General features: G+C 43.8%; 1 protein-coding gene across 1 annotated transcript in view; it reads left to right on the top strand.

Annotated features, from left to right (window-relative positions):
* The first annotated feature begins 3,068 nt into the window (after nt 1–3,068).
* Nucleotides 3,069–14,109, top strand: part of Pik3c2a (phosphatidylinositol-4-phosphate 3-kinase catalytic subunit type 2 alpha) — a 91,476-nt gene continuing 80,435 nt past the window's right edge. The window contains exon 1 of the mRNA XM_051149271.1: nt 3,069–3,219. The gene's annotated coding sequence lies outside the window, so the exon portion shown is untranslated. The remainder of the gene's footprint in view (nt 3,220–14,109) is intronic.

Here is a 14,109-nt window from a genome sequence, read left to right as displayed (position 1 = left end):
CTTATTCCCTTCACAAACTTCATATTCTTTTATTGTTTATACAAATTTAATATCCTGAGTATCATTTATCCATGTCCATGTTATTCACCACAGGTGATGATTTCTGAGGAGTATAGACATAACTTTAAAAAGAAAAAAAAGCTAGGGCTGGGCAGTGGTGGCACACGCCTTTAATCCCAGCATTTGGGAGGCAAAGGCAGGTGGATCTTTATAAGTTCAAGACTAGCTTGATCTATACAGCAAGTCTCAAGACAGCCAAGGCTACACATAGACACCCTGTCTTGGGGGAAAAAAAAAAAAGCTAGGATTGGAACTCCAAGTCTTACATATACAAGGCAAGTGATACACCATTGAACTATATCTCCAATCCTTGTTTTAACCAATTAATTAATTGAATAATTTGATTTAAAATAATTTAATTAATTAACTAGCTAATTAAATTTTGGAGATAGAGTTTCACTGTGTAGCCTAGGAACTCCGGCCTCTACCTCCTCCCAAGTACTGGGATTATAGGTGTGGGTCACTATGCCCAGAAAGGACCACAACTTTAAAATTTAGTGCAGCCCACAGTAGAGTCCTCTTATATAGTTGGAATATAGCATTATGGAAGGAACAAGCAACAGAACTACTTACTAGTGGCCTGGTTGTTTCATAAATGGTCTTGCTAGGTAGCCCAGTGTGCTCAGAAATACACACACACACACACACACACACACACACAAGGGGGTTTCCAACTTGGTGATCCTTTTGCCTCTGTCTGCTGGGCTTCGAGGTATGCACCACCATGGCAGGTTATTCATGGCCTTTTAAAGCTCTCCAGTTACATTTTAAGGGCAGTGAGAAGTTAAAGAGGTTGGGCTATGTAGTAAGATCTGCGTTTGGACTCTATCTTAACAGCTGTGTGACTCTGGGCAAGCTGCTTTTCTCTCTGGTCCTCAAAGTATTCAACTATAAATCAAGAGTGTAACAATGGCGGCCCTTTTCACTCAGGCTGTGGGAGGGCTTCAGTAAGGTAGTACAAAGCACTTAAGGGCAGGGCCTGGTTTCAGGAAATGCTCAACAAATGTCAGCCATTCTTTTCCCATGTGGTAAAAGAGAAAGGGTTCTCACTTCTCACTTGTTACTAGAAGAAATCTGGGGGTACTTGTGGTGCCATGAAGTTCTCTGTGAAAAGTTAAGGTTGAGGCAGTTTAAAGCAAAGCTACCTGCTCAGTTCTTTTGTCTTTTCTATTTTCAAGTCTTAAAACTGAATGGGGGGGGGGGGTTGCACTTCCTTTCACAGGGCTGTGTTCACAACGGTTGTTGCTGTTTAACAACCATCGTCAGGTACCACAGCCAGAGGAGAAAGGCTAAGAGAGGGCTGCTAGCTCAGCTTCTTGACACCTACAATTTGCAATGCTGCCTTTTTTGGAAGCCGCCTAAGTCTTTGCCTTTTCAATTCTAGCTGATCAGAGCCTACCAGCAGGGCCATACAGAAACCATAATAAACGAGAAAGTGAGAACTCCAACAAGGGTTTGTTTGACTCAAACCAGGGAGGGAATCAGCTACCAGGACCCGGAAGAGATAAAGAGGGGGGGAGGGAGGGAGGGAGGGGGTGGTATCTTTCCATAAGACTCGGTGTTTTCTTTCCTAAAGGCACACTCTGTTCTCCAGCAGAAGGTAGGAAGCCAGTCCTGAGAGAACTAGTTTTCCTCACCTTTTTTAAATCTTGAGGAAGAGCTGCCAAGTGTATAAATTCCTCCTTTGATCAGAAGATAAAGCAGACAATGCTGTGGAGCTGAGCAGATTCCTAAGGGACATTCTTATGGGGTGTGTAAGCTTGCTTGGAAATGCCAGGACACAGAGAGGAAGGTGGGGCTGGTGGGCAGCTAGGAGTTGGAAAGGTGGTACAACCGGATGTTGCTCATACGCTTCCCCCATAGAATAGCCTTTATTTTGCTTAGCTAGTGCTGGAGACTGAACCTAAGCCTCACACATTCTAGTAAGGTGCACTGGGCTAGATTGATTGATTGATTGATTGATTGATTGATTTTGAGATAAGTCCTGCCTGAACTGCTGGGCTTAAGCAACCTTCTGTTTTAGCCTCAGCTTGGATTTACAGAAACATTCTCTCTCTCTGCTTCCCCTTAAAGTAGAACGTCATTCAGTCTCCAGAAGTGCAGACATATTTATTTAAACTAAAGGATCAGAGGTCTCTCCTCCCTTACTAAAGGAAAGGGGAAAATGTTGGGAATACGCTTCGAAATTCCAAAACCCGAGCAAGGGCCTGCCAGTTTACTTTGCCACTCCTCTCAATAATTAGCGACTGCCCTCTTCTGCAATCTGTAAAACGGGAATACTTTTCCTATCTGCTTCACAGTTTTGAGTGAGACAGCAGAGTGCTAAACTCTTTACAAGCACAATTCCATTCGGTGCTCACTGGAAAGGTATGATTACTATGGGGCCTGGGTGTGATGTCTGGCCGAGCGCTGTTATTATCGGGCAGGCTACCTTCCTCACCTGGCCGGGGCAAGGCTGTCAGCAAACTCCAAGGCAAGAACCGCCGTCCGCACGCAGCCAGCCCTCCGCAGGAGCCACGTGATGAGCTAATTGCAAACTTCCAAGCACCTGGGCGTCCGCGAGAGTTCCCTAAAAGCTGGAGGGGAACCGAAAGGTTTCCTCTGGACTGTTCTTTTTCTGCCTTTCGATCCAAACTAATCATCTCCGGGCGGCCTGGGGTCAAGATTTCAAACGAGGCAGCCGCAGGCCAGAGGTCGGCTGTGCGCGGTGCTGAGAAAGGGCCCGGGAACAAAGGGCGCTTCGGAACCCGAGGCGGGACCGGGAGGCGGGGGAGAGGGTGGGGATCCCAGGGTCGCCTCCCCGAGAAGCCTGGAGGCCGTGCCTAGCCACCCATTCCCCGGGGCAACCACTCCAACCCCTACCCTCCCCGCCGCCGCCTCGAGGCCCCGCCCTCGCCCTATGCCCCGCCCCCACTCCTGCGCCCCGCCCCCCTCTTCAGGTAGGCCTTCCGCGCCAGCCAATCGCAAGGCGCCCAACCACGGCGAGGGCGGAGCTTGTACCATCGGAAGTGACGTGACGTGCTCGGCTGGCCGAGCAGTCAGTCGAAGCTCTCCGCAGCGGCCGGCTGAGCCAGCTGAGGCGGGAGGAAAACATGGCTTGGCCCTTGGAGGGCGCGAAGGCTCGGCTTGCGGTAGAGACCGAGGCTCCCGCAGCGTGAGGTGAGGAGCGGCGGGTGCGTGTGCAGCGAGGCCTGGCGGGACCGGGGACGCGGAGGGACCCAGAAGGGAGGGACCGCGGCCACGGTGCCCCTGGGTCGCTCCATCCTCTCGGACTCGCTCCTCGGGGCCCCGTCCCCCCACCCGGCCGTAGCCAGCGCCCGGCGCCAGGCCCCTTTGTCGCGGGACGCTGGGCGCTGCTGTCCCTCCGGGGGGGGAGGGGAAGTCACCTCACGGTCCCCCCACCCCACCCCCCGGGACTGTGGGGGAGCCACGGCGGTGGGTCCCAGTCTCCTATTGAACTTCTGCTATGGCCTCTTCCTCCTCCTCCCAGCTCAGTTTTTGGAGCCTCGGGTGATTCTTTTTCTTGTCCTGGGATCCTTCACCTCGTTACCTTAAAAAAAAAAAATCCAGAATCTACTTGCTTTCGGAGCGCAATAATACTTGTGTGTATTTAGCTCATCCTCTTTCTGGGAGGGCATTAGGGTAAGAATATTTAACTCTTCCTGAGTGACTGAGGAACAAGAAATAATTAAAAAGGTGGGGAGTGCATACGGTAATTCTTTGCCAGTGTTGTCCTGCTATAGTTTTATTTTAGACAGTGGGTGTTTGAATTGAGTGACATGAAGGAAGCTTCCCTGTTTGAACAAGAGTACTTATTAAAGAGGTACCCCAAAATCTTTCCAGGTGGGTGTCAGGAGGAAAACTGCCCTGGGAAAAATACTTGACCGTATCGCAACATCGCAAGCCCCAGGGACAAAAAATAAAAGGCTATTCTTAGAGAGTTGGTGAAGTCGCGTAAGGGAAGAGAGGCTGCACAGAGGTCCTGGAACACTGATTCCAGGGAAGACTTTGTACTCTCGCCTCCTTGACGATGGTTCATTCTCCACAAGAAACTTTTAAGCAGCTCTGCTGTAGTTGGAGCTGGTGTAGTCAGTCAGGGTTACAGAGCCTTGGTTGAGTGCCTTGGTTGAGATTTTGAAGCTCTCAGAATGTTTTACATTCAGTGTTTTGCGTATGAAGAAAAGCATTGTAACTAATACAGAGATATTTGTTAACTCAAACCTAGTTCCAAAGTGATTTTTTAACATAGGCACAAAATATAAACAGAGCTTCCACAAATTTCCGTCAGTGTTGGCTAAATTCAGATTCAAAAGTAGTTTATCTTGTGAAAACCTCTGTTGTCTCGGGCATGGTGGTGCACTTCTGTAATTGCAGTGCTTGCCCGCATTGCAGCGCTATGGCAGGAGGGTCAAATTTAATAAAGGAAAGAAAGATTTCTGTTGTGATTTGTGTACATGTTGCCTGCAGCTTAATTTGCAAACATGCTTTGGTTGTCTCTTTTTTCAGTTTTATAGAGCATAAAAGTTGACATATTTGCTTTCAGGATTTCAGAAACTTTCTGGAATTAGCTGTGTATTAAGTGTGTAATTCTTAGTCGCTTCTTCTATTGAGAACTCCAATTTTTCCATTCAGTTTAATGTACTGTGTACATTTCTGTGCCCAAGAGTAAATCTGGCACATTTTTTTGACCATAATAAGTTGACACCTTCAGTTAGTAAATTTGTACCTAAAGACGATTTGATTTCTAAAAGCTCAGAGTTCTTATCAAATCAGAACAGCCCTTCAGATGAGGAGAGGTGCAAAGTGCTTTCTTAAACCGCTTCAGCTGCCCACCTGTAGAGATGTGCCTGAGCTACAGGAGACTGTCTCCAAAAGCAAAAAAGCGAAACAACAAAAGTTTTGTGAACTGGGGCTACAGCTAAGAATTAGAGCTTGCCCACCACAAGGCCCTGCGTTTGATTCTCAGCATTCTCAGAACCAAGTGGTAACTTACCTTGCTTTGATAAGACAACTTATCTGTTTTACTGGTTTATCATATTCCCCAAAGAAATTTAAGACAGGCAAATGATGGTGTTTTAGTGTGCTGCATTTACAGACTTTGGTGATTTGTTTAATCGCACACTCCACCCCCCACCCACACCCCCAGCACTAGGGATTGAACCCAGTGCCTACCCGAGGGCTCCACCACTGAGCCATTTCCCTTTAGTTTGTAACTGAGTTGAGCTGTAGACCAACCTACAGAAACTGGGGAGTGAGAAGGAGAAGAGAGAAAAAACAGTTGTCCAGTCCACCCAGGAAGACAGTTTAACAACTGTCTAACACTGTAGTTATAAAGACAGTGGTGGAGTCAAAGTTCTAAGAAGGATGTGATCTCCTGGGTGGGGAGATGAAACGAGCAGTTCTGTTGAGAAAGTATGCTCAAATTGAGGCTTACAGGATGAGTTCTTTCTATTAACGAGGGCAGCGTGGGTAACAGGGATCAGGCCCTAAGCTTCCTTCCATTACCTCCAAGTGGTAAGTCAATTGAAAAAGTGCCTAACAGCTCTGGTACTGACTGGTAGTTTTCATATACAGTGTTCTTTTAGTAGGAGTCATGGTCACACTTGGAAATACGGCTCCCAATAGGTGTCTTCCACACTCTTCACGGGACTATGGATGAGGGTAAAAGAAATCTCTTAGTCTTTTTGCTTATGTGGGAAAACAAAAACAGTTTTGTTTGCTTGCCTTTGTTGTTGTTTTGAGATAGGTTCTCTTTGTGTATCTGGCTATCCTGGAATTTACTGTGTAGACTAGTCTGGCCTTGAACTCAGAGAACCAACTATTTCTGGCTCCCAAGTGCTGAGTAAAGCCATACACCACCATATCTGGCCATGAAGTCACACTTTTTATATCTTTATTTTGTGCATTTATGTATGCCTTGTATCTTTTTTGCAATGTTATTTCTTGATTTAAAACCTTAATTTCATGAATGTGTAATATAGCTTTGATATTTCTACCCCTACTCCTTTTCTCTTCTTTTATCTCTTCCCTTCCCAATGAACCTCTTCTTCCTTCCAATAACTTTCATGTCTTCCTTTTTCCCTTTTGTGGAAAAATTTAATTAGGCTTCTCTGCATGAGCATGGTTGGGTGTTTATGTACTTAAGTAAAGGTGGCTATCCAGGGCTTGCACCACAGAGGAATATGACTTCCCCACTCCTATAGCTCCTTGAGAGTGGGATGGGTTTATGAGTCTCTTCCCAGTCCATGAAGGAATGCTAATGGGCCCAGTCTTATGCAGGTCTCGTGCCATTGCTTCTGTGAGTAGTGGATGTAATAGCCGTGTCGTGTCCTGAAGACTGTTTTACATCATTCTCCCGTACTGTAGCTCTAACATTCTTTCAGCCTCTCTTCCTCAGTGTTACCTGAGCTTTGGAGTGGTGTTAGCTGATGTCCTGTGTAAGGCTGAGCCCTCAGCAGTCAGTTGTTCTTAGCACATTGGCTAGTCATATATCTCTTCATTAACTTAAAACTACTGTAAACAGAAGTTTCTCTGACCTACACTGAGGATAGCATTAATTTATATAAGTGGGAATATCTAGAAGGCAATTCAACATTATGTTCTCTTACCAAAACAACAGTAATAGCCTTGGGCCTATGACCTTTCTAGCCATTTACAGTACAAGTACAGGCATGAATTTCTGTGGAGTGGGCCTTGAAGCCAATTAGAAGCAGTTGGTTGCCCCCATAACAGCTGTGCTAGCTAATTTGTGTCAATAATTTTCACACAGGCTGGAGTCATCTGAGAGGAGGGAACCTTAATTGAGAAAATGCCTCCACAGATTGGGCTGTAAGTGAGCTTATAGAGCATTTTCTTAATTATTGATTGATGTGGGAGGGTACAGCCCATTGTGGGTGGGGCCACCTCTGGGCTGGTGGTCCTAGGTTTTATAAGAAAAACTGGCTGAGCTGCCCTCCATGGCCTCTGCATCTGCTTCTGCCTTCAAGTTCCCACCCTGTTTTACTTCCAACCTCTCTTCAGTGATGAGCAGTGATTTGGAAGCATAAGCCAAATAAGCCTTTTCCTCCCCAATTTGCTTTTGGTCTTGGTGTTTCATCACAGCAATAGTAACTCTGACTAAGATACTGCACCAGTGGGCACATGTTGGCCAGAAGGTTGGTATTATAGCTCATGGGATTCATAGCAGAAAAGAATGCTGATGACTTTTCTGGTAATCTGCATGATGCCTTCTGACACTGTAAAAGACAGGCGGCAAGGAGGAAGTTTCCAGCTCAGTTCTAACATGTTTTCTGTATGTCCTGCAACCAGAAGTGTTTCTTGTCTTTAGCAATAGTCTGTATTGGGGGATGGGGAGCTTTGGGGACTTCCTTATCCAACACGTTTACTAAGGGTTATCTTGTACCATCCCTGGCACTAGGATTTTTGTTTTACTTTTTTAGAATATTATCCACTCAGGGTCTTACTGTGTAGTCCTGGTCTGGAACTTGCCGTGTAGAGAAGCCTCACAGAGGTCTGCCTGCTGACTGCTGGGATTAAAGGCACGTGTCACCGTGCCTAGCCTATGTGTTGTTTCTCATGTGATAGACTCATAACAGAATGAGATGTACATGTAGACATTTTTGACAGCTAAAAGGGAAATAAGTACAACTGTGAACTACTTTCTGGATTACTTTTTTCTACTTTGCTTTTGTAGGTAGGATCTCTTGAAGCCTTTGCTGGCCTCAAGGCTGTAGCTGAGGAGAACTTTGAAGTCTAGTTCCTCTTAACTCTTATCTATTAAGTGTTAGGATGGCAGGCACCACCATAACTGACCTTGGATTTCTTTTTAGCTATTTGGGTACAAAATAAATGGAATTTTAAAATGATTTTTTCTTTCATTTTCTTTTTTCTTTCTTTCTTTTTTTTTTTTTTTTTTTTTTTGTTTGTTTTTTTTTTGTTTCTTTGTAGCCTTGGCTATCCTAGACTCGCTTTGTAAACCAGGCTGGCCTCGAACTCAAAGAGATCCACCTGCCTGCCTCAGCCTCCCGAGTGCTTGGATTAAAGGCATGCACCACCACCACCCCGCTTAAAATACTTTTTAAATAGATTTGAAAGCAGTTTTTGTTTGCTTGGCTCCAGAGTTATCTCTGAACTTTGAGAATATATCAAAACACTATTTAGTTAACATCCTTACTGTTGAACAGCAATACTTTCTGAAAGTCTTACTGTGAAATGGAGTTTCATAATTTAGTTCAGACTAGGAAAAAAAAAAAAAAACAGACTAGCCCAGAACTGACTGTGTTTGTCGGACTGGACTTGGTCTCATGGTCGTCCTCCTGCCCCAGCCCTCCAAGCGCTGTGTTATGGACATGAAGCACCATTTCTGTCTTTGGTATTGAGATCCAGTCTTGCTGTGCAATTCAGGCTGCCCTGGAACTAACTTGCTGGCCTGCCTCAGCCTACTAAGTGCTTGGGATTACAGGCATGCACCACCCTACCTGACTTCACAGTGACACTGTAGAAATAATCAAGTAGTGTATACTGTTGTTTCACTTCATTTGCTGTACAGTGAGATTGTTAGAAACAAACACCCGAATTAGATAACTTAGACCTGTGGGTTTCAACCACTTTGGGGTTGAATGACCCTCCTTCACAGGGGTCACTGAGACATCAGAAAACACAGATACTTACATTACAATTCATAACAGCAGCAAAATTACAGTTATGAAGTAGCAATGAAAATACATTTATGGTTGGGGGGTCACTACTTCGTGAGGAATGGTATTAAAGAAGTTCAGCATTAGGAAGATTGAGAACCAGTGACTTAGACCAACAACAGTAAGAGCCTGATGCTTGCATTGATTGTTGACTATAGCTTAATAATGCTTCTATTCCTCAAGACTTTATTACTTAGATAAAAAGTAAATACTCTTGTTTTCTTAGAGAAGAAAATGAGGCCTAAATATATTGCATCTAGAAGGTGCTGCTTGAACCCAGGTCTTGCAGTGCTGGCCCAGGGTTCTTTTCACTTTATTTCTTAAGTTGGTGTTTGAATGTTTACATGTAACACATAGCACAGTTTTGGAGTGCTTATTAAAGAATGAGCAAGTTTATATTCTATTTGGAAAGACCAATTATAGTCTATATGAAAATATTTTTCTGAGATAGGGTCACATAGCTAGGCTGGCCTGGAACTTGCTATGTGGCCACAGATGACCTTGAACTCTCCATCTTCCTGCTTCTGCTTCCCAAGTAGCACTCCAGATGTGCGAGGCTGGCTTCCTTCCTCTCTTTCCTTCCTTCCTTCCTTTGTTCCCCTTTTCAAGACAGCGCCTCACAGTATAGCCTATGCTGGGCTTGAACTGAGAGTAATCCTATGGGTCAGTCATATGAGTGTTAGAGTTACATGTGTCTAAGAAATCATTATTAAAGTTCCACTGCGTAATGAGAAGGCAAAGCAAACTATAAAGTTTTTCAGGCGAAAGTGTGAAAATGAATGAGAGGAGACCCCAAAGGAGATGAGTGCTGGGAATGCCTTCTGGTCAGGAGGGGATAGAGCGTGAGTGATTTTGTTTTAAAAACTGCAGTCTAATTAGCAATCAGGAAAATACTTTTTCAAATGTACTATTTTCAGTTTGGAAGCTTAAGTAAACATGTATGCTCTTCCTATGAGATAAGCTCTGACGGAGACCTGGCTATTCTTAGAAATAAAACCACAGTGCTGTGAGTAGCTGTAACTACATTGGTTTATTTATTTAAGCCACTTTATCTATGTTCACAATAGAATTTATGACTTTTAATAAACACTTCATAGTTTTATGTATGTCTGTTTTAGACTACAGTGCTAAGTGGGAAAAGAATGCCTTTTAGCTCCAGGGAACATATAATGTTGTACTTTACCTCTTTTTTTTTAGGTAGTGGGAGGCAGAGTTTTACTGGTAACCCAGCGTAGACTTGAACTCCTTCTACCTTAGTCTCTGAATTCTGGAATTACAGGCATGTACCCCATACCTGGCTTGGAATGACTCTATTTTGTCTGACCAGACTTCCTTCCTTACCCCTTTTGCATGCTAGATGAGTGTTCTGCCATGTAATTCTCAGACTAAAATTCTGTACATGCTGAAATGCTTGACATGACAGTGCTTGCTTCTTCTTCTTTTTTTTTTTTTTTAAGTTATGCTCTCACTCTGTATCCTAGGTTGGCCTTGAACTCATGACACACACATCCTGCCCCAGCCTTGTAAGTGCTAGGATTATAGGTGTAAACCACCACACCCCATAATTGCAGTTGCTTTTTTCTAGTCATAGTTACTGAGGTATGTTTTACATATAAAACCCATAAATCTATACATCTAGACTCAAAGAGAGCACATCTGTGGATTATGGAAAATAGCAATCACAGAACTGGAACAGCAGCAGTTAGGACGGAGATGGAGGGCTGGGGATGGGGCTCCATTGCTAGAGTAGAGTGCTTGCTTAGCATGTGTGGAGTTCTGGGATCAGGCTTGGTGGCTCACACCTGTGGTTATAGTGTTTAACATACGGAGGCAAGAAGATCAGGAGTTTATGGTTATCTTTTGCTACTTAGTATAGTGAGTCTGTGGCATCCTGAGCTACACAAGGATCCTGTCAACAAAAAAGAGGAACAAGGAAGGAAGGAAGAGAAAAACTTCATCACGTCAAGAGGATTGTGTTTGTTCTGAGTTACATCAGGTTGGCCTTGAGCTTCTGGATCCTCCTGTCTTAACCCTCTGAGAGCTAGAATTTAACACGTGAATCTGCACTCAAGTGGGTACATGATAGTTGGACTTGAACCCAGAACCTCGCACCTACTAGATAAGAGCTCTACCACTGAACTGTACCCTCAGTCTGTCTCTCTCTGCCTCATTTTCTCTCACAGACACGTTTACTCATTTGTAGTTCAGTTAGTTATAATATTGTCTATCACTACTGTCTATTTCAGAAAACTTTTATCACTGCACAATGAAACTGCCCATTAAGCGATAACTGTCCATCCTTCCACTCCCTGCTTCCCTTGATAACCATTACTCTACTTTCTGTCTCCATATTTTCTTATTCCAGATATTTCCTGTAAGTGGAAATGTGCTGTATTTGTTCCTTTGGTTTGGTTTATTTCACCTAGTATAACATCTGTAAGGATCATCCATGTTATAGTATTTGTCATTACTTTTCATGGCTAGATAATATTCTGTCATGTGTATATATCACATTCTGTATACCCTTGGTGATGAATACTTGGTTATTTCCACTTATTGGCTGTTATAAATAATAGTGCTTATACTAAGGCTGCACACTGTTTTGGTCAGCACAGTGTCCTTTAAACAGATTGATGTGTAAATTAAGTCTGTTTTCAGTACTTTTGAGTAGGAGTAGAATTGTTGGCTCAATCAATGATTACGTTTACATTTTAAAATAAGCACACAAAGGTTTTTTAGAGTGGCTGCCTGATCCTGCATATATTTGCCACTTCATATTTTCCATTTAAAAAAGTTATAGTTGTCAAGTAGATTTGAAGTGTGTCTGGTTGTAGTTTTGATTTGTATCTCCCTTCTTACTAATGATGCTCAGCATCTTTTCATGGGCTTGGACTTAGTGCTGGGAGCACATCGATGCTCATTTCAGTGATTGGAGACACACACACACACACACACACACACACACACACACACACACACACATATTCTTCATGCATACCAGCTAAGCACTCTACCAACTAAGCCACATTCCCAGCCTTACTCAGTTTTTTATCATTTATTACTGTTCCCTTACTTTGTGATTCTTTAGTTGTGTTTCTCAGTTTTACTTTGTCTCCTCTGTTGGAAATGGAGGTGTGTACGATTTACTATTATTTGTCATGCTGATATTTTGGTAATGTCAAAGTGTATTTAATGATTCATGTCAAATGAATGAACAGAAAAGTAGTCCAAAGTTCACTAATTATCTCCACCAAGAACTTCTGTTGGGAAACCAAGTTAGATTGCAGACTTTGTGGTCTGCATGTTGTCTTTTAGAAGAAGCTTCTTCTGTGACTGTCTTCTCATTCTTGACCCTGCCCACTCCCACATTAAGACTCCTGTCTAGACACAAGGTTGCTGTGGCTGGGTATCCTGGGTGTTTAGGATGTTGCTCTTAAGGGCTGAGAGTAGAACAGCGATTCCTGCTTATTAGGTTACATCATAGCCTTGCCTTTTGTTGACACAGAAGACTTAAGCCTGTTTATTAGTATACTTGAACAAAAGATTTTGAATTTAAAAATTTTAAAATATGGGTTGGCAAGATAGCCTATTGGGTAAAGGAGCTTGCCACAAAGCCTGACAACCTGAACTGGATGCCTGGGACTGATGTGGAGGAGAAAATCAACTCCCACGGTGCCCCTCACACCTCATACACACACAATAATAGTAACAGTAATATTAATAATTTAACTGAAATAAAGACAAGTAAAATTATTTGTCTTCCACTTTATTCTTGAGCTTCCGTGTTCCTCTGTTTACAATTGTATGGCAGGCACTATACCCACTGAGACACCTCACTGGCAGATCCTGGAGCTCTGGATATCCTTACTTGCTTTTTTCCCCCCTCCTTTTGAGCCAGGCTTACACTGTGTAGGTCTGGCTGGTCTGGAACTCTATAGTTGGAGCAAGCTGACATTAAAATCACAGTGATCCTCTTGCCTCTGCCTCCCGAGTGCTGGAATTATAGGTATGAGACACCATGCCTGGCTTCTCCTGTCTTTAAGATCATGAAGAATCTTGGGGAAACTCTTCTCTTAGTTTTCCCATGCCTCATTCTCCCCGCCCACCCCCAATTGATTCAAAATAACATCTACGTCCCCAACAAAGTGATTCTTGTTTTTAAATTTCATTTACTATCTAAACTTAGCATGTTTTGTTTAAATTAAACCACTTCCTTTTTTTTTTTTTTTTTCTTCTTTCTTCTTTCTGGTTTTTTGAGACAGGGTTTCTTGGTGTAGCCTTGGCTGTCCTGGACTCACTTCGTAGACCAGGCTGGCTTTGAACTCACAGTGGTCTGCCTGCCTCTGCCTCCCGAGTGCTAGGATTAAAGGCGTGCACCACCACTTCTAACATTTCCACTGCCACCATCCTTATAGCAAGTCATTGTTAGTTCCCTCATTGTCTGTTTATTTGTCCCTTGGGCCTCCCTCCATTTGCCAAGAAACCCACAGCCCTTTACATGCTAGGCAAAGCTTTCTACTATGAGCTACATCCCGAACCCTCCATTTTTTCATTTGTCTATTTTCTACAGGTAGGGATTAAATGAACAGTGTAAATTCATGTGCATGAAATCTATCTCTGCCTTGTTACATTGATAAGTACAGTAGTGTGTCTCCAACACCACATACTCTCGTCTCTCTCCCTCCCCCCTCTCCTAGTCAGAGCCCCCTACCCACCCACCCCAGCTCATCAAGTTGTATCAGGACTGAGCTCATCCTCTTTCCCTGTGTTCTGGCAAGGCAGTCTTGTCAGGGGGAAGTGGTCGAAAAGCAGACAACAGTCCATGTCGGAGACAGCCCCCGCTCCCTTTACTAGTGGATCCTGAGCCGGAGCTGCCATCAGCACATCTGTGTAGAAGGCTTAGGTCCAGTCCACACAGGATCCTTGGTTGGTACTTCAGACTCCACAAGCCTCTCTGGGCCCTGGTTGGTTGGCTCTGTTAGTCTTGTGGAGCTCTTGTCATCGCTAGGGCCCTTTTCTCCTGTGCCCCCCCCCCAAATTTTCCACAAGATTCTCTATGCTTCACCCAATGTTTGACTATGAGTCTCAGCATCTTTTTCAAATAATTCTGGGTGGAGCTTCTCATACTCTTATTGTCAGTTTTCAAGGTTCTCTGAAGGAAGGCAGGGAGGGTTGATACACAATCTTAATGCTTGAGCTTTTTTTTTTCTATTTTGTGGCTAGACATTGAACCCGAAGCCTACAGCTTCAGCTAACTAATTCTCCATCTTTATCAAAAACATTTCACCAGATCCACAGAGTAAAATTAAGTTTGATACAAATGAAGAACTTTCATTGTGTCAGAATGTAAGGC

Source organism: Acomys russatus, chromosome 7, assembly GCF_903995435.1.
Source record: "Acomys russatus chromosome 7, mAcoRus1.1, whole genome shotgun sequence".
Lineage (NCBI taxonomy): Eukaryota > Metazoa > Chordata > Mammalia > Rodentia > Muridae > Acomys > Acomys russatus.
This window is presented reverse-complemented; position numbering and strand designations above follow the sequence as displayed.